The following is a 21,880-nucleotide window of genomic DNA, read 5'->3' on the forward strand; positions in this document are numbered from 1 at the left end:
CTGAGAAACAACACCCAAGATTGACCTCTTGCCCCCCCCACATAACCATGAGTATGCTTCTAAAAGGGAATAATAAAATAAAATAATGAACAATAAATCAAAACAAAAAGACAGAAGGGACTCCAAAACTGGAGAAGAGGTCTTGTAGTGGAGTGACTTTGCCCCCACTGGGAACTTTTGTCTGTCTCTGGGGACCTTCCTTGGCTGTCACACTGAGGGGTGGTGCCAGCATATGCTGCTGAGCAAGCCACGGGATGAGGTTCCCCAGCAGAAGCCGTCCATCCCGGGTACCAACAAGACTGAGGCTGAGAACCCAGCCCCAGGAGGATTCGAAGCTGAGCTGGAGCTGTGCCAGGATTCTGACATGAGGAATGGAGCTCACTTCACCCTCTCACGAGGAGCTGGTGGAAGCGTATGCTCCCGGCTCTCTGCGCCTCACTTAGTTCTGTGGTCCTGGGGTGGGCATAGGAGCAAGGTGCATTTTAGCAGGCATTTGGTGGTAACCCTAACTAGGAATCGAGCTCCACATTGGGATCATGCTGGGTGACCCCTGAGCTCCCTCCACCTTGTAAATTCCCTGATAGAGAAAGAAGCCACCGAGGGGTGAAAGGCTGCCCCCTCACTACACACCTTCAGAGATTGCTGGTAGAGGGCCCGATTAATTAATGTTTTTAAAGAAGTTAGAGATCTAGTGGTTTTTTTTTTAAATAGGAAAACGAACATAAGTGCAAAGCATCATGACTACTCATTACTTAATTTAATGATTTGTGAAGATTCTGTTGCCATAGTGACCAAGCACTATTTATAAAAATTAAGAACATAAATTATAAATAATAATATTATTACAAGCAGAAGGGACTCGAACCTCTCAATCAGAAAGGCATGATTTCCAGATGGGGAAAAAAAAAACAAAATTTTGTTTGCATCACACATGGGGAAGGGTGATGGCACATTTGCATTCGCTCTGCATGCTGCAGGGGAAAATCGGGTCAATACGACACTCCTGTATCATCTGCACGACAGTCTAGAGCTTTGTGTTCTGTGGGCTACACGGGATCTGCTCTGACTCAAGAGAGCTGGGCAGGGTTGACAGTGGTGTCAGAGAAAGCACTGAGGACAAGACATGACACACAAAAGACTAGATCATCCCATCCCGCTGGACCATCCCTGCCCAGGGTGGCTGTCCACTTACTATCCCCACTGTTCCCAGAATCAAGATAAGATGGCCAGAAAGCCCTCACTGAACTGATGGCTGAGCATGCTGGAAGTCTCACCTCCAGAACTTCAAGAAATAAAGTTCCTCTCCTTTTAGTCTCCGGTGTTCTGTCATAGCTACATCAATAGACCAAGGCAGTGCCCCAAGATAGCCAAGGCTCAGGGAGGCAGGGAAATCAAGAGACAGAGAGACAAAGGTCAGTGAGGCAGAATCACTGTGCTCAGGGCTCTCAGGCAGCCCCAGTACCGTGTGACTGAGTGTCTCACTGGCCAGGCTTTCAAGGACAGAATTCCCAAGTAGGGAGCAATCAGCTCTGCCACAGGGTTCCAGAGAGGGGACTGAGGCTGAAAGCTCAGCCGTGGCCACACACACAGGGAACAGTGCCTGAGCCAGGAGAAGCCAGGCACATACCCCCTAGTTGATAAGACCCTGCTCCCAGGCCAGGCCCCTTCCTGGGATGCAGTGAAATAGCCACCACCAGCAGCTACTAATTGGTACTCCATCCTCCCTCCTAGTTCTGCTTAACAATCACCCGCATATTCTGCAACCACCTGGACTGCCCTAAAAGATTGCCTCAGTGGAGATCCACAATGCCAAAAATAGTTCAGCAGTGTTAATGACCTAGGGTTTACCAAAGTATTCCATAGGAACTGACATCAAATGGAATGTTTCCAGAATCTACTTACCCTTGCTCGTCATCACAATGGACACTATCAGTCTAGGACAAGACATTCCCTGAGCAGGGCCTGTATAAGCAACTAGACTTGAGCTCCCTAACTTCACTTCTAAAATATTTCATTGTCTTAAAGCTAAGTTTGTTTAAGTGGTAAAATCCTAATGTAGACCATCGAATGAAAGAGACAGCCAACACTTCTTGCTAGCATTTCCACCAGGAGTGAACTCCATAGAAAGAGGAGGGAGGAGATCTTTAGACAGGGAGGATGGGGTTTTTATCCCAGGGGTCATCTGGTCATCAGATGGGATGCATGTGCTGACTTTCCTGGTGTGGGTACCAGAGATGGGAGTCTGCCGAGCAGAGCATCCAAGAGCACACATCTGCCAGGCTCTTCCCTCAGATTGCTTAGCTCATTAATCAAACTGTTTGGGATCCAGAGAACTAACTGCCTGAAGACTTTGATGGCCGTTCTCTCTCGTGTCTCATTCTGAGACTGTGCTTTGAAGAGGAGAAAGGCGGGCTTTACTTGCTTCATGGAGTTCTTGGTGTCCATTCTCAGCCACAACTGCACAGGACGCTGTGGTCTCAGAGTGTCTGAGGTGAGCTTGTACCTCAGACTAACAATTCTTTCCTTACCACTAGGCTTCCCTCCACTCCCAAAGTTGGAAATCCATCATCAAAGCCACATGGGAAAACTTTCACCCCATTCTGGTCTTCCATCTGCCTCTCAATCCGCTGTCCTCATCTCCTCCTAGCCTAACCCTTCACCAGAATGATGTCTCCCCACCTGCCTTGCGGAGGAGGGTGAGAAACACTATCCTTCCTGCCTGCACAGATCTTGAGCTCCCAGAAGCCACCATGGCTGTACCTCTGAATACTACGTTCCCGTGTTGTCTCTGAAAGAACTGCAGCCATACCCTGACCCAGTGATGCTCTCTGTATTCTAACCAGTTCTGAACTTGAGATAAAAACATCCAGACTGCACACTCTAGGTCTACCTAGAGCCCTGGAAGAAACGGGGCTTCTTGGGCATCACCACATCACTGTGTGCCCTGGGGACTCAGTGTCTAACCAGGAAAACTCCAGCACAATCATTTTGCACCTATTTCTTCCTAACCCTCCTTGCGCTCAATCATCTGAGGGTCTATGCTTAGTGGCCAGACACATTTCATTACACTGAAAAACACAGAGAATGAAAGAGAAAGCAAGACGTTGTATATTTTGCTAGTTGCAGGGATAAATTTCATGGCATGTAGTGCCATCTCCCTTTGAGGTCAAACCCCAGGCTCCAGTATCCAGGGGACCCTCACATTACGTACTCCAAGGAGAAGAGGCATAACCCTGCTGGGACCTAAGTGCATTTTATCCCCGGGATTTTGTTGGTAGCCCCCAGATGCGTCAGCCTGCACACTGGCTTGTCGGGCTCCACCATGGATGGAGAGTGGGAAATGCATCTTTATTTTCCATCAAGGCAGAAGGAGGGACGGAGAGAGGAAGAGGCAGGGCTGCTTTGTTGGCTTGTTTGCATCCTATAAATAAAAATTCATCAAAGGTTAAAAAATGATTCGTTTTCCATGGAGATACTGCAGGCTCCTTGCCTGGTGTTCAGATAAACATTTATTTAGGCAGATAGTTTATGAATTATACAGTGCTTTTAAAAGCGGGATGGCAGGGAAAATAGACAGTAGAACTTCCCTCTGTTCCAGCAGATACAGATGAGGAGAGCACCCCTATGATGAGATAGCCCCACCTCAAAGGCCACTCCCGGCCACCTCTTTTTGGCAACTCCATGTTCTAAGACTGGGCTTGCTGCTATTTTACCTGTGCGTTATGGGTTGACCTAACCCAAGCAATCAGCTGATTTACACTGCAAGCCAAGTGTTGAGGATATAATAACTTGCAAGGCATGGACTTCTAAAGGAGTCAGAAGAAAGGAAAAAGAGAGAAGGGAGGAGACAGGGAGGGCAATCTAGTTAGGGTAGTGGAAACTCTCTAGGGCTGCAACAGGAAGAAATCCAAAATTGGGAACTGATTATACATGTCAAGGGTTCTGATGAGCCAACTAAAAGAATAACAGGAGAATCCAGGAATTAGTGACATGTTGAGTCCACCATCACAGATAACCACGGCGGTGTTGTCAGAGCCAAGGCAGCCCAGTGGGACACCGACACCCAGTAACGCTTCCAGATGGAGACTGGAGTCGCAGATGGACACAGTATAAGTACAGTTGGAAATGGCACTGGAGAAATGGGGAGAAGAAGAGTGCTGGCTTCCTCCCTGTCCCACTCTGTCGGATTCCAGTGGTGAACCCCACGTTAGGACTTGGATTTAGAAGCTGGGTGGCAGTCAGGCAAAGGGAACACGGGCTTGGGATGGATCAGTTCCTTTCAAGGGCTCAAGGGACAGCTTGGGATCCTTCCTCCACTCTACAGGTCCAGATTCTCAGACTTGGAGCACAGAGACATGGGCTCAGCCACACACAGGCCACAGAGACTTGCTTCTTTGTATGTATGTACGGAGTCTCATCTCACACATCCCAGGCTGGCCCTAAGTTCACTATACAGCTGAAGCTGACCTTGGACCTCTGATCCTCCTGCCTCCACCTCCCAAGCATTGGAATTACCTATGTGCTCCATCAAGCTCTGTCTATGTGGGTCATGGACTGAACACAGGGCATCTTGCACACTAGGCCAGCACTCTTCCAACTAAATGATTTCCTTGCCTAAGCCTTTGCCGCCAACAGCGTCACAAAGATGCCACATTTGACCTTCACCACAACTCTGCTCATCTGATTTCCAAAATTCTTTCCTACAGTTGTTATTTCTCAAAATGGATTTATTTCTTAAACAAAACTTATCCAATCTGTTTTGTTCTAATCCTCGATCTTATCAGAGGTATGGCAAAATATAATCTTTTATGAAAAATTCAAAAACAGCTATTATTTGTGATACCTTTGTCCGATAATTGAGTGAGAACAGTTTTATTGTAACAGGTTTTTTTTTAATCTTATTAAAAGAATTACAGTCCTGACACTAGAAGCAAAGATCTTATTAAGTCTTGAAATTAGTGATCTTTGGGAAATATTTCAGCAGAGTGAGCCTAGCCTGCAATGTGGAGCCTCAGAGTAATCGAAGGAACTTTCTATTGACAAGAGTTTAGTCACTTCCAGCACCCCAAATCCAGATTGTTCCAGGCCCCTTTGGCTAAATAGGCGCCTGTGTTACAGGCAATTTGTGCTTCAAGGTTTTATCTTGGCCATTACTGCTGCTGCAGCTGATTTGAATATTTTAATGAATGATGTTATTGTCTTTGTGCCTGGGGGTCTTTTCAGCAGAGATCACATTTAAAGGAGGAAAAGAAATACAGAAAAACAGCTCTAAATACGTCAGTGGCCATGGATGAGTCACTTCTGCTGCTCTGTAAAGCCAAAGCTGGCAGGTCACAGCCATCAGCTAATGTGCTAACAAAGGAACCTGGCCATGGAGAAGAGGAGCACAGGGCCACAGACTTGCTAGAGAAGGCAGGAACATCTTCTCAATGTCACCAACTTGGGTCAAAACCAAGGGTTGAGGTGGAGATAAAGTGCTGCTAAGACTATGAACAGTGATATTGGACCAAGCAGAAAATCTCTACAAGCATGGGACTGGGTCAGGAGAAAAGTTGGGTGAGCAGTATAGGGGTTCTGTTATTTCACTCAAAGGGAATGTATTCTGATGTGACCATGACTTGGGAACTGTGCCCCTTTGAACCCCTTCCGAAAAGGGTGTCAGTTTCAGTGGGTGTGAGCATCTCACCATGGAGGGTGTGAGTCCAGTGTTTAAAGATGGACATGAGTCAGGCAACAGGATTTGAAACCTAAGCCTGAGTCTTTCCCTGGTGCTTGCCAAAGAACCAGAATCAAGGTTTCCCATCAGAGAAGAATCTAGAAGTGGCTTATATTGAGAGGTGACCAGGTAGCCTCAGCCTGGTGGCCTCTGCAGGTGTTTCAAGACGGTGACCTCCTACCACCTTTACTCCTGGAGTTCCTGTGCATGGCACATACTGGCCATTACTTAGAGCAGATGCCATGCTCACTACACCCATTCATTTATTTGACTATGCATTAATGATTGTTTTTTAAATCTTAAAATCCAGGAAACAGTGGTGGGCAGTCAATAGCTCCACTCAGTTTCTTTGATGTGTTAAAATACTCTCACAAAAGCAGCTTAAAGGAGAAAAAAGATCTACTTTGGCTTGCAACTCAAAGCTACATTCCAATACACACGAGCATCAGGGCGGCAGGAGCTGGAGACAGCTGGTCACCTCACATCCACAATCAGGAAGCAGAGAGGGGTGAACGCTTGTGCTCAGCTGGCTTTCTCCTACTTGTTCAGTCCAGGACCCAAGGCCAAGGAATGATGCTACCCTACCTTTAGGATGGGTCTTTCCACCTCCATTAACTGTATCAACATAATCCCTCATAGGCATGCCCAGAGGCCAAATAATTCCTCCTGGGTGGGCCCGGAGGCTTGTCTCCTTGGTGATCCCAGATCCTGTCAAGCCATCAATAACTGCCACCCGCTCTGCCTGTTTAATGCTTGCATTTGGGGAATGGAGCTGGGGGAGGGGGGACAGGATAAGAGCACAAGTCGAAAAAGATGGCAGCTCTTCAAAATGGTCTGATTGTGAGACTACCACAATTCTGGAGAATAACGAAGCGCATTGAGGAGCCTGGGTCATGGTTGACAGTTCTGATGTGAGGGCATAGTCAGTAAGGGTGAGCAAGCACCTGGGTGACAGGAAAGAAGATGCCATTCGCAGACCCCAGGAAGACGAGTCCAGAGGAATGGGCTTCACAACCCATACTCTAGAAGGACGACAGTTGTGGGGAGATGTGGAATCACCCCATTTTACAGAACCTGGCAAGTACAGTCCCTTTCCTGGGGTGTGCTCAAGCCCAGTAGAGGAGGCACCTGTGGAAAAAGCCCAGGGATAGAGCTAGTACAATACCAGGGGATGGGAGTGAGGTGCAGAACTGGAATCTGTGGACAGGTCATAGGCACAATCACAGTCAGACAAGCCACGATTCAGGCCACCTGTCAAGAGTCAGTCAGTTCCAGGGCATCGCTGTGGCAGTGGAGATTCTGGAGCTAACAGTCAGTGAAGGCGCCAGGTGCAGAATCGTCTAGGAGCTGGCTTCTGAGATCTTATAGTGCACGTAGAGATCTTCTAAACCTTCCAAACCTGCACATAGATGCTTCTAGTATTTCAATGCATGTGAACTGGCTCTGTTCATAAACACTGTGCAAAGAACTGTCAGGGGGGTCATCAGAAAAAAAGGAGAGAGTTAGAGCATTAAGGACCTTGGGAAATGGTTATTTTGGTTGAGTCTTGGGACAGGATACCTAGACAGTGGTGATCAAGGTCTTATTGTGGACTTGCTGAATGACAGAATATAAGAACCTTCCTTGAGGAGAACCTTCCAGCTCAGAGTTAACTAGATCCTCATGTAAGAGTTCTTAAGCTGGCTGCATGGCTTAGTGGGTAAGCACTTGGTGCCCAGGTATGAGGACATAAGCTCAGATCCCCAGAATTCACCAAAATGCTGGGCACAGTATCATGTGGGTCTGTAATCCCTGCACTCCTATCTGAAGATGGAAGAAGGTTTCGAAAGGAGAATCCAGAAGGTCATAGGCCAGAGAACCTGGTATACGAAGTGATAAACAGTGAAGGATGTTGCCTCTAATAAGATGAAAGGTGAGGACGAACACTGAAATTGTCCTCTGACCTCCACAAGTGGTGTGTGTGTGTGTGTGTGTGTGTGTGTGTGTACACATTGCTTTTAATAGATGCCTCTCTTGACAGCAAATTCATGGCCACTGTCTATTTCAGCCACATGAAGGGAAGGATAATCCAGTATCTAGTTGTCACCTGCCAATCTAGATAGTTTGAGGGTATGGGAAGGATGTTGGTCAATATGGAAACCCCACCTACCTATTCTCTGGCCTTCAGTTCTCCCCAGAACAGTTCCCAGAACCCAGCGAGACAAGGCGACAGCCTTGTGTTGTCGTGGAGCCCGGGGGCCTGCTGTGGCCAGTGCAGACTTGGAGATGACAAAAGAGGCACCTTCAGCGGCCTCCACCCACCCTTAGAATTCCACAGAGATTCCCTGCCTTCAGGATTTGGTCCTGAACAAAGGGAACAGTACAAGCCCATCATAATTAAGGTTTATAAGGTTTCTGCTTCAGTTCATTTACTCAAAAAAGCATAATCTCTAGGAAGCTGTGATGATGAAACTTGTTTTCACAGAGACTAAGTGGCCCCAGCCTGACAGGGACAGCTTCAGAGAGCCTCGGAGGACAGGGACCAGGCGAAGACAAGACATGCTTTCTGCTCGGAGGAGTTCCTGGCAGACAGCCTTCCCTGGCTCCCGTGAGTTTTGGGAGATTGATCCCACCACCCTCCACCCCAGCCGCGGTGCCGCCATGCTCCCTTCGGAGCTAATCCAGATCGTGATCTGGTGAATAGGCCTGGGAGGCCGCCGGTCGTTCAAGGAATGCTCTTCTTGCCAGGCCTCTCACCAGGAATGTGTGTGTTTACATTCAGATCCCTACCTCATGTCTAGGTACAAGCCTGTGTCATTGGCCCACCGAGGGAAGTATGTATGTTCTCACTAGAACAAACAGGGGCTGTGCTCAGGGTAATGGATGCCTAAGGTCCCGAAAGGACTGATGGAGTTGAGGCCCAGATCCTTCCACTCAACTTAGTAAACATCGATTGTAGTGGCTTCTTTATGCTGTAAACTCTTGACTGGGCAGGTTCAGTCTAATAATGCAATTGATAGCTTCTGGGAGGTCACAGTTTAATCATTGCCACCCCTTTGTCAGTATGTGTACGTGTGTGTGGTTGTATGTGCCTGTGTTGGGGGGTGTGGTTCTGTGTGCATGAGGGAGGGGTATACGGGGTGGGGGTGGCAGGGGTGCAGTACATCACATATGCACAGGTATGAGGCCAGAGAAGGCATCAAGTGTCCTGGTCTTTACTCTCCCCTCATTGCCTTAAGGCAGAGCCTCTCACTGAACCTGGAACTCACTCTTGACTAACCTGGTGACCATCAAGCCCCAGTGATCCTCTGGCCTCCATCCTCATAGCTCTACGGTTACAGGCACACTTGGCCATGCCAGGCTTCCATCATGCAGGCCAGGCTGGCTGGCTAGCATGCCCCAAGGAATCCTCCTGTCTCTGTCTTCCCGGTGCAGGTACTTCAAGTCTGTGCCATCTCACCCAGCTTTTTCACTTGAGTGTTTAGAGATTGAACCAAGGTCCTCACCCTTGCAGAGCAAGCAATTTACCGACTGAGCCGTCACTCCAACAGCTACCAATATTCTCCTTTCAATTTATACCATGAATCTGTCAGGTGTTAGTCACTAATGTCAGCTTACAGAGGCTGCTGAGGTTCAGACACACCTAGTAACTTCCTCCATGCGGAGGACACTGGGCTGGAATTCCTCCTCTATACTAGGTTGCTGGTGTAGATATGGACGTACATCAGAGAGCTGAAAGATGAATGTCTTATTTAAACAGAACAGAAGTTAATTTTATTGAGACTAGCCTATCTTGAGCTCTTACGGTGAATCCACCATCAACACTTAACGTGCAACCAAAACAACGATTGTATACACATGTGGTCCTGTGGTATATGTGCATACTCGGTCACCTACCTTGGCTAGGCACCTCGCAGCATCCCCCCGGTGTGCATGCAATCATAAGATGTAGCATCTCAGTTCACTCTTCACAGAGGCTCATGGGAATCAAGTCAGGACAGTGAGACAGCTCAGTAACGGCAATGGCTACCAAGACTGATGACAAGAGTTCAAGTCCCTAGGCCAGACATGGTGAGAGGTGAGAACTGACTCCCACATGTTGTCCTGTGGCCTCCACACACAGGCTGTGGTGCACACATGCACTGACACTCACACACAAGCAAATAAAAGTAAATTTAAATTTTCAATAAAAAGAAACCATGTCACAGCTCAGTAGAGCCAAAGACCTTAGAACCTGATCTTCCACCTCTAGAGCTCAACCGCCAGGCTGTTCACATCCCTCTTAGTATCTATGGCTTCTGCCACCAAGTGCCCAAAGCTACAGAGATTCATATTCAGAGTTCAGGAGACAAAAAGCCAGAGAGCAAGTGGCTGTGGGACTATGCACCTGTAGAATCGTGGAGGGGACTGGAGGATCCTACTGGCATCTCAAGTTTATAGCCAGCCCTGATTCTGGCCCTCCTTGGCTGTATTCACCATCTCCATCTCTGCATGCTACCTTCTCTGTGTTGTGTCTCTACCCCTTATTCTATACAGATTCCTGTCCTATTAGACTTAGGACCTACCCTAATTCAGTTTGACCCCCTTACAGGCTCCATCCTAATTTCAAATTAGGTCACATTCCCCAGGGTTAGGACTTGACTTTCTATATCTGGGGACACAGGTCAGCCCACACTGCACAATATGCATGACTTTCCCTCTACTCCACACCCGGGTCAGACTCTTTGTCATTCATGTCAAAGAGAAGCCACTATCCAGCTGAGAATTACAGTGTTCAAAGACAACATGAGGGAAATTGATCCTGGAAGATCCTACAATATCAGGGCTGAAGTCTAAACCAGGGCTGAAGTGCTATCTGCTCCAGCACAACAATCTCCACATCCTCCTTTTATTATCACCATCCCCATCATAACCATCATAATCATCATCATCACCATTACCATCACCACCACCACCACCATCACCATCATCATCATCATCATCATCATCATCATCATCATCATCCCAGTGGTTATTGAGCATCTCCTTCCAAATTTAGGAGTATTAGCTGTAAACAGAATTGGTCATGAGGACACCTTTGCTAAACTTGACTGTGGAAACTTCCATCTTTAAAACAAAACCAAGGAATTATCTATTTATGAGCTAGTAACAATAAATAGTGTAAGTTTCTGTGTCTACAACTTCCTTATTCCTAAAAACAAGCAAGCCTCATACCCACTATCTTCTGTGGAGTGTTTTCCATTTGATATTGTTTCCTTTGCCTGGATTGTTTCCTTTGGATTGTATTTATTGAAGGCATAATATGGAAAGTCAATACCCTGGTGTAAGAGTCGGGGATAGGGGGGGGAAGCCTTCACTTTGACCCTTTATGGCTATTTATATATCTAGCACTGATCAGATTATAAAAAAATCTCAAAGTGTCCACAGCCCAAATAACTTTAATATTCAGAAATAAGTGTAAGCATCAAGTTACTCAAAATCTACACAACCCAGGCAGAAGCCTGCATTCCCAAAATAAATTACTTGTAACATGCAATGTCTCGATGAAATAGTCAAGTTCAAACCCATTTTGCACCGCCAATTTTAAATACAGACACAAGCTCACACCGCAGCTTCTCCCGCCATATCTGAAAGTGAGCAGGCGCATTGAATTAATCAGCTCACATTCGCAAAGAGAAAAATAATCCCTGGACAAAGTAAATTCCAGAAATCCATAAATAAAACCCAGAGTCATGGGAATTCTCAGCCATATGGGAAAGTCCGCACACGGACATTTCAAGACTCAACTTTGCCCCCAGCTTGGAGATGGAAGGGTCTCATTTTAATAGACAAATATGTGTGACCTTGACTTGTACCAAAACCAACCCACAGTTGTACCCAAACATCTGTAGTTTTTCAATGGAGTTACATTTGGGATCAGAAAATTGAGAGCAAAGCACGGAGAGAGGAGTTCATTTGTTGTAATCAGGAATTGTTGGAAGAAGAGAAAAGTGACGAGGATGGGAGGGGTGGGAAAAGAGAGAAGGGAAGAGAGGAGAAAGCATTGTCTTCACGGCTCTTTGTCTCCTCTGCCAGGCAGAATCCTGTCTCCCTGTGCCTTGGGCTGTGCACAAACCCAGCAGAAATCCAAAAAGACCCCTTACAAGAGAAACTTCAGGGGACCTAAACTCTTTGGGGTCACTGGTCCCACTCGGCAACCAGAGAAATGAGAGGTGAGAGAAACTTGCCCAAGATGAAAGGTGCTAGTCAGGTTAGGTACTACCGAACCATGTTTAGACTTTCTCCTTTTGGAATGTTCCATGCCTTTGAATCCCAATGCTCATTCCTTGAGCATTTTCTAACATGTATGACATACTGCGCAGGCAGCTGTAGCCTGCTTGTCCCAGGATGACTTAGTTCAGGCCACATGAACCACTCTCAGCATTTCAAGTGTCTGAGTCCCAGTGTCCTCACCCTAACATGGGTGGCGCAAGCCATTCCCTCTGCCACAACCACAAAAATAGTCATGTGTAAATATGAACAGATTTTGATAAACTCATGTAATAGGATGGCTTTCACGCAGCCAGAAAATGTCACATTTTTTCCACATTTGCTAATCAACATTAGCAGTGATGGATGCCCCACACAGAGACATATTCCAAAAGATACCTTGCTCCTACAGTGTCCTTGCAGGAGCCTGGTGGACACAGACACATACTTCTCCAAGCCTCTGTGTGTCATCTAGAGACATGGGAAGTACAAGATGCAGGAGGTTGCTGTTGACATCACATACCTGGTACACCAGTGCATACCCTGTGCCTTCATAGGCTTCATGTCCTGAGATCTATTCTGACCATCATCCTCATTGGCACATGAAGAGCATTATGTGCTGGCAATAATAATGTTGTAGCCTGTTCTGTTTTAATATCCAATTTAATCAGCTTTGTCAGAGACAAATGTGCATGGGTTCATCTTTTATCAAAACATCATCCTGTGGAACACAATTGCATCAGATACAACTTACCCCACTGTTCTTTTTTCTTCCTACCTTTCTTTTTCCTTCCTTCCTTCCTTCCTTCCTTCCTTCCTTCCTTCCTTCCTTCCTTCCTTCCTTCCTTATTTTGTGGGTTATTTCCCCTTCTTTATTTTATCTTCTGTGATCCTAGCTAATTTTCTTATGTCCCTGTCTTTACACCGGACTCAATGCTCCTCTAGTTTTTCTAGCCCAGGGTTCAAAGTCCCATCTCTTACTCATTGACATAACACAGTTTTAGATTTTCAAAGTCCCATCTCTTACTCATTGACATAACACAGTTTGGGGTTTGTTTGCTATATATCTATTTTTCATGTAGCCCAGACTGCCCTCAGACTTATTAAGTAGACATGACTGGCCTTGAACTCCTGCTCTTCCTGCCTATACACCCTTGATGCTGTAATTACAAGTGTGTAATACCACATTTGGCTTTAATTCATCAGTACTCTGAGGCAGGAAGCAGTTTGGGCAGAAAGAGCTTGGTGAGAGGTAGCAGCTCAGGCTTGGGCATCAGTGCACATCTTAGAAGTGGTGCGAGAGGAAGGCATGGAACACGGAAGCTGTGGAGCAAGTGTCTCACCCTGCCCTTCCCTGGGCCACCTCCCCTTTCCCCCAGTATTATCCTCCAACACTTTAGAGCAAGTCCACAACCGCTTACAGTTCACCATCATGGCTGGACAATGCCTAGGATGCCATTCTGGCTGAGGGTCACCTACTCATCACAAACATCAGTCTAGCCCTGCTTCATTCTTGCCTCAGTTGTGTCTCCAGCTCATTTTCTGAGACACTTTTCACTAAAACCACAGCTGACCCATTTGGTTAAGCCAACTGGCCAATGAGGTCCTTCCTGTCTCTGCCTCCCCAGCATTGGGATTACAGCAGCTTGTCAATGTGCTCAGCTTCTCACACACCAGGCTAGAGATCTAACTTCAGGCCTCCAAGGCAAATGCTCTACTGACTACACCGTGTCCCCAGTTCTTTGGCAGGTGATTACATCACCAAGCCTAATCAAATATGGTAATAAACACCCACATGCTATGATAATAAATACCCATGAGGGGAGACATATCATTGTTTCCCTCAGCAGTTCCAGGCTAGCCTTGGCTTCTGGGAAGGCAAAAGAAACAGGTACAGACTTTTCAAGCAAAACACATTTTTAAAGCTAAGTATTTAAAAAAAAAATCATGATACTTCTGGAAGATGCTAGCATTTTCTCAAAATAGCCACCAGCAGCTGCTTAATCGTCTTCAGGTACATTAAAAAGAAGAAAGAGAAGATTAAAAACAGAAGGGACAGGGTAGGGAGCCTCCAGGTCCTAAGAACTTCCTATTTAACATCTCTCTCTGGATTGCTACTGCCCTACTTTGCCTGTCACTTAATGAGAGATTTTTTTTTTAAGTTTCTAATCATCTTTTTTTTCCTGGAATCCCTTCAAATATATTTTAGGTCAAGAATACCAGATAACAGATCATAACAATATTTTAAAACACAGCCCAATGAACATCAAATGGGGGAGGGGATGAATCTAATTCTGGGAGGCCAGAGAAGCAAATGGCACATTCACCACACTAACAGGTGCTGTTATTTATTTAACCACAAGGCAGCTTCCTCCTCAAATCCTTTCTAACCAATGGGAACGTCAGTTTCTTTGAACAAATTTCATCCTAAATAGAGCTGTCTCTCTGAGCCTTCCAGTGGCTAAACCCAATAACGAGAGGGAAGTGGGATCCAGTGTTTCAAGATGGTTCAAACTTAAGTCATTGGCCACCATGGCAGTCTCTGTACCTGTCAGGGTTCCTTTGAGAAAGGCCCCTTCCCATCATTCTGAAATAGCAATTGACGGCCACAAAGTCTCTGTGGCTTGGGGATCACAGAGGCGTTCTCCATCCTGGTTCATTGGGTAGGTCAGCTCTGAGGGTGGCACCACTCTCAAGGTGTGTGGGGAACATCCCAAGCCTCCACCTCTCCTTTGAGAAAACACAACGTGCAGTTTACCTCAATAAATACACCACTTCTCAGTCACACCAGGGCATTAAAATTACAGCCGCCATTGTCACTTTGGCTCTGGCTGTGTCTACTGGAGCATCTTGAAGACATGTCACATGATATAACACAGTGGTGGGTCTTTTTTACTTCTAAAATTTATTTATTAATACTAGTGGTCCTCAACCTTCCTAATGCTGCGACCCTTTAATACAGTTCCTCATGTTGTGGCTACCCCAACCATAAAATTATTTTCGTTGCTACTTCATAGCTGTAACATTATACTGTTTTGAATCACGGTGTAAATATTTTTGGAGATAGAGGTTTGCCAAAAGGATCACAGCCTACTGGTTGAGAACCACTGATTTAGACACGAGGTCTCCATATGTTGCTTTGGCTGGCCTGAAACTCACAGAGATAGACCCTATGTACTAGGTCCCAAGTACTGCAACTAAAGGTATGCACCACTACGGCCATCCATATGTTTACTTGTGTGTGTGTGTGTGTGTGTGTGTGTGTGTGTGTGTATGTTTGTGCATATCCCATGTGTGCAGGTGTCCTTAGAGGCCTATGTGTTCATTTCTCTCTGCTCCTGGTTATGGACACAATATGACTGGATATGTAAGCCACTTCAGATTTCCTGGAGCTAGAGTTACAGGTGGTTATGGGCCTCCCAACATGGGTGCTTGAGATTGAACTCTAGTTCTCTGGAGAAGTAACAAGCACCCTTACCCTCTCTCCAGCCCCCAAACACGTTATCTAAGAGAAACAGTACATTCTTGTAATTCCAGCACTTGGGAGACTAAAGCGAGAGGATCACAAGTTGGACACCTGCCTTGGTTACCTTCTAGGCAAGCCCTCTACCAACTGAGGCCTTAGCCTTGCTGTGTTGTTTACAGACGGTGTCTCACTAAAGAGAACTCATGGAAATACTTTTACCTCCTGAGTGCTGAGAGGACAGGCCTGCACCACTGTTCAGGCCCATTTTTAATTCATGGCCTCTTAGTCCAGGTGGCTGCATCCTGTTGGTCCTTAATATCAACTTAACTATAAGATGGACCAAGGCCTTTGGGATGGCTCCTTGTTGCCATGTGACTGGGTGTCTGTGTCTGTGGCATGAGCCCTGCTTTGTCTCTTCCCCTAGCATCCATGTTCTCACTCCATGCCCTGTACACTTTCTGTACCATCAGGATCCTCTTCTTGCACCAGGACTTCCTTCTAGCCTCTGAAGACCCTGGAGTCATTGGTCTCCACTGTGTTGAAAGGACCTTTCAGCACTCTGTCTTTAGCCTTTCTTCTTTCCAGAAGAGTCCCTCTCCATTATGGTCTCCAAGTCTACTCAAAGGCTGGCTCCATTTGCCACAATGATATCTTGTTCTAGTTCCCTTCTGTTGCTGTGATGAAACACCCTGACCAAAAGCAACATGGAGGAGAAAAGGATGTAACTGGTTTGCATTTCCAGTCACATCATACCCACAGTCAAGAGCAGAGATAAACAAATGCACAGATACTGCATGCTAGGTGACTCACAGACTCGTGCTTATCTAGCTTTCTTACACAGTCTAGGACCACCTGCCTAAGGAATGATGCCTCCCACAACGGACTAGGCCATTGCACATGAATTAACACTCAAGACATTTCCCCATAGATATGTCCACAGGACAATCTGATGTGGAAAATCCCTCAACTGAGACTCCCTTCTTAGGTGGCTCTAAGCTATGTCAACTGGACAGTTAAAGCTATCTAGAACATATTCTTTCCACCCATACCTCCTCACCTAAGCTTTCTGCTTGAAGGAAAGAAATGTCTTCATTGTTTCCTGTGAACAAATATGGGTATTCCGTACTGAGAATTATGGGAGGGCATTCTCTGTCATATTCCTCATCACAATCCACACAGAGCATAATGGGAGTTGGCCCTCACTGATGGCAAACATGTTGTCAGCTTAATGACCCAATATCCAGCTCCGTTTAGCCTCATGGTCCATGGAGAAGGCAAGATTTGAAGGAATGGGATTCTGGTTTGTCTAAACTCATCCAGAAGTGTCACAGGGATACAGCTAGCAAAAGCAAAGTAACAGAGGATACCAATGATGTGCTAGAGTCAGAGCTCTGGAGAACCTGAATTCCTTCACATACTTGCTCCTCAGAAGCCCCCAGCTCCCATGGAAAAGCAAAGAGCCCTAACCCTAAGCTGCCATCAAACCCCATATATAGTTCTTTACCATACTGCCTCTCCTGTGGTACAGGAGCCTGTGACAACTTCTTCATGACAGGATGGAACCTCCTGTGCTTCCCCCTCGGAAGAGTTTTCACCACAACCCTCAAGACAGTCCAGTTACCTGCACTGATCCATCTACATCTCCCACACTCAGAGTGTTCCATCTACCAGCTGTTCCGTTCCCCTCCCCCCCCACTCCACCCCCACCCCATCCACACCCAACCTCCCACCCCCACCCCCCACCCCACCCCATCTCCCATCCCATCCACACCCTACCTCCCACCCCCACCCCCCACTCCATCCACACCCCACCTCCCACCCCTATCCCCTACCCCATTTCCCACCCCTATTCCCTACCCCATTTCCCACCCACCCCACCCCATCCCCCATTCCACCCCCACCCCACCCCCACCCGATTTCCCACCCCACCCCCATCACCCACCCCACCTCCCACACCATCTCCACCCCATCCCCACTCCATCTCCCACACAATCTCCCACCCCATCCCCCACCCCACCTCCCACCCCACTCCCACTTGGGTGAAGTGAATCCTGGGGCTTGTCGTCTTCCTCTATGTTTCCTTCACTTTTCTCCTTCTCTTCCCCAACTTTCATTACATAAAAGCAGCCTACCTATGCTGCTATGCCATAGCAGGCATGAGTGAGATTTGGGGGTGCAGAGATAGGAAGGGGACCCTTGCTTTCATAGAATCAGTGTTTTCACAGAGGAAGGAAGAAGGACCTGGTGAAAGGAGTGTGAGATGGAGTCTAGAAATTAGTAACTAAGTGGGAGGCAGCTCTCAATCAACAAGGACCAATTGTGAAACATCCTTCATTCCCAAAAACCTAAAACTGTCACATCTACTCTAGAGGGTTGACACAAGAATCAATCTGATTGGATAATCAGTAGATGCAAATATTTTTACTATTGAGCCCATTATCTTAAACCACACTCTCAAGATTTTGTTTGGAAACAGTAAGAATGTTCTCTAGATTCCACATATACCTTCGGAGTTATAAAGTACACAGACATATACATATATATGTATTCATACATATATACACATATACGTATATAAAGTATTCATACATGTAAATGTTCACCACTGTATGTATTAAGCTTTAATGGGCCTTCATTTGTGGTTTAAAATAAATATAAATATGCCCAGAAGCTCTACTGCGTTTTCCCCTACCACAGTATACCAACTTGGGTACCATTATCAGCACGCTCCACATTGAAGATTATGGACTCAAGACATAGATTTTAAGGTAATTCCTTAGTGCAATTTCATGGGGAAAAATTATCTCCTGTTTCAGTTTACCAGAAGCAATTTGGTGGAGAAAAGAATTTGTGTGGTTTACAGGTCACACTCCATTAGGCAGGTAAGCTGAGGCAGGAACCTGGAGGCAGGAACTAAAGCAGAGCACTGGTTTGCTTTTCCTGGCTTCCTCGGGTACCTTTCTTATTCAGTCCAGGCCTGCTTGCTGGGAGAGGCATTACCCACAGTGGGCTGGGCTCTCCCGCATTCATCAGCAATTAAGAAAATGCCCCCCACAGACTCTAGCCCACGGTTCAACCTGATGGAGACAAATCTTCAACTTCCTCCAAGGAGTATAGTTAACAAGAAAACAAACCAGGACATCTCCCCACCCTACACACCCGTGCCTCTCTCGGGAAAGTCCTGTGTTGTAAACATACTGCCCAAGTCATAAAAGAGAAGCTGAAACTGATGAGAAGGGAAAGCAAGCTCAGCCTCATTAGGAACCAAGCAAACACGAGTTCAGTGATGAGTTAGTGTCCTCAAAGATCAGGGGCATGGGTGGGGGGCGCGGTTTGCAGATGCTGCTGGGGGTGTGTCTGTCGCCACTATTTAGCCTTTCATCAGAACAACTGTCTGATTCTACTGAAGCTGGAGGTGGGAACTCCGCAGGCTCCAGCAGTGCACCTGAGAGAAGGGTTGAGTCCCATTTTTTGTTATGACAGCCTGTGATGTTGATAAATATGTGCATGTGCTGTATGTATGGATGTGTATATATATGAACACAAACATAAATAATAAAATATACAGTATTTGCAAAGGGAGCCAATTACACTGAAAACAGCTATAAATGTTTAAGAAACAATCTTTGATATTGCAATATATGTGTTCTCTCCTAACCCATTAAAATAGAATCTAGTAGCATTCTCATAATTGCTGTAATTTGGAAGTGCTGATGCTTGTAAACGATATTTTGAGATACCTTCAACAACTGTAATGTGATTTGAAACTGTATTCCCATAGCTTTTGGAGGCACACATTGCGCATGCTCCTAGAAGCCATAGCTGCCTTCATAGTCAGAGCAAATGCTGTTTCATGCCCAGGTTAATAAAAACAAATTTTTATGTTTTTTCTCTTTCAAATCCTGACTCACCGAAGTTCTGAAACTATTTCCTGAAGAGATGCCACATGTTTGCAAGAAGATACACCCAAGGATACCCCATGCAGGACTGTTTGTGATAACTAGTGAACAGAAACATCAAAAAATGCTTGAAGTAAGAGATATTGACAAAATGGGAAATTACAAAGCAGGTAAAATGGATGAAGCTTTGTATGTTAAGCTCCCACAGTTGTGTGAAGCAACTCCTGAGATAATGCACCATAGTACTCCTCCACCTGTGTGCATTTTAAAATGTGGCACACAAAATGGCTGTTTTCTATTTATTGTGAAAGTTTATTCTGCCTGTGGATTTATGTGTATTAGCACACTAGAGCATGGGCTAAAGAGATTGACAAGAAATTCTTTATCATTGCTATTTTGGGGAAAGAAAGGAAGATAATCATAACCATGAGGAAGAATATAATGACCTCAGCTTGTGTATTTCTATGTATCCCAGACACACAACAGATATATGGTAAAAGACAGATGGATGGATGGATGATTGACAAATAGATAGATAGATAGATAGATAGATAGATAGATAGATAGGCAGACTGATAGATAGATAGATAGATAGATAGATAGATAGATAGATAGATAGATAGATAGATGTAGATAAGTGCATAGATAATAGACAGACAATAGATGATAGATGGATAGACAAATATAGATGATAGGTTGGAAGAAAGAAAGAAAGAAAGAAAGAAAGAAAGAAAGAAAGAAAGAAAAGAAAAGAAAGGTAAGTGACGGGCATATAGACGATAAATGAATGTAGATATATGGATATATGAAAAATAGATGATAATGGATAGATGGATAGATAGATCAAGAGGTAGATAGATAGATAGATAGATGATAAATTGATGGATAGATACATAGAGACATTTATGATAGATTATAGATAGAGAGAGATGATAGATGGATAGAAAATGTATATCTGGACAGCCATATAGAAAGATTATGGATGAATGTAGATAGATGGACAGATTATAGATGAATAAATACATGGTAAATGGGTGAATAGATAGTTCCATAGAGAAGGATAGACAATGGGTGATGATAGCAAGTTGATAAATGGATAGTTATAGGATGGATGGATAGATGGATAGATAGATGGATGGATGGATACATGGATGGATGGATGGACAGATGAATGGACAGATGAGTGAGTGGGTAGAATACTGGTTATTAGTACATTTTAGCATTTTTAAAACTCAATATCTAGGTATATGTTTCAGCTGAGCAAGATTTCAGTTTTCAGAATAGTCTTAAACAATCACCTAAGTCTTTTAAGCACCAAAAATATGGAGGGAGAAAAGAAACCAAAAATAAATGTGGGGTGCCCATTGCTGTGTTGTCCAGTCTCTCAACAACCTCAACAGGGTTAGGAAGAACACCAAAAGCCCAAAGGGCTGTCAAGAGCACATTGTCAGGATCATTTTCAGAACTCCACAGTTAGTTCATCACGCTTTCAGTCACCACTGTTGCTTCCTGTTCAGGTCTGAAAATGCAAGTAGAGAAGAGAACAGAAGACCTCAGTGCATAAGAATGCACCCCAAAGGGGGCCAGTTGAGGTTTGGTTCATGAGGTACTTGTAATTCTATAGGCAGCATGGGCCATGGGAAATGGTCCCAGAGAAATGGTCCCAGTCTCCAAAGCAGAATTTGGCACCTGCTGTGGCAAAGGTGGGTGGCAAACAACTAAGGAACCCATGGCCAGTGAGATGGCCAGCGAGATGGCTCAGAAGGTAAAGATGCTAGCAACCAGGACTGATGAGCTGAGTTTCATCCCCAGGAAAGAAAACCAGTTTCCTTGAGTTGTCTTCTGACTTTCACAAATGCTCGATGCATGTGTGTGTGTGCGTACACACACACACACACACACACACACACACACACTCAGAGGCACACAAAATATATAACATTAACTAAAAAAAAACAAGCATCTTAGAAACCATGGGTTTCACAACAAAGATGAATAGAGTTGGAGATCTGAAGAGTGTTTTCAACATAGTCTTGCTTTGATCCGATATTTCCTTGCTGTGCTCCCTTCCCTATATTTTGGAATGGTAATGTATATACTGCGCCATTGTATGTTGGGAGTGTGTGACTTTTTTTATTTTGATTTTACAGGGGCTTACAGTTAAAAGACTGCATGAATCTCAGAAGAGATTTTGAACTTTGGACTTTTAAACATTGTTGAGACTGTGATACACTATGGGAACTTTTGAAGTTGGACTAAATTTATTTTTCAGTTATGATATTGTTACAAGCTTATGGGGACCAGGTGTAGAATGTGGTAGTTTAAATATAATTGAACCCCACAAACTCATAGGGAGTGACACTATTAGGAGGTGTGTCTCTGTTAGCGTGGGTATGACCTTGTTGGAGGATGTGTGTCACTGTGAGGGTGTGTTTTGAGGTCTCATAAGCTCAGGATACTGCCCAATTTTTCAGTCAACTTCCTGTTGTCTACAAGACATAGAACTCCAGCACCATGTCTGCCTGCATGTCACCATGCTCCCCACCATGATTATGGACTAAACTTCTGAAA

The 21,880-nt window shown here is 45.3% G+C and overlaps 1 long non-coding RNA gene across 1 annotated transcript; it reads left to right on the top strand.

Moving 5' to 3' along the window:
• The first annotated feature begins 1,925 nt into the window (after positions 1-1,925).
• Positions 1,926-21,584, top strand: LOC131924131 (uncharacterized). Its single transcript, XR_009382794.1, has 4 exons — positions 1,926-2,491; positions 8,181-8,303; positions 19,327-19,479; positions 21,460-21,584. It is a non-coding gene; the product is annotated as an uncharacterized LOC131924131 (long non-coding RNA).
• Positions 21,585-21,880: the final 296 nt, after the last annotated feature.

Source organism: Peromyscus eremicus, chromosome 14 (genome assembly GCF_949786415.1).
Source record: "Peromyscus eremicus chromosome 14, PerEre_H2_v1, whole genome shotgun sequence".
In the NCBI taxonomy this organism is placed as follows: domain Eukaryota; kingdom Metazoa; phylum Chordata; class Mammalia; order Rodentia; family Cricetidae; genus Peromyscus; species Peromyscus eremicus.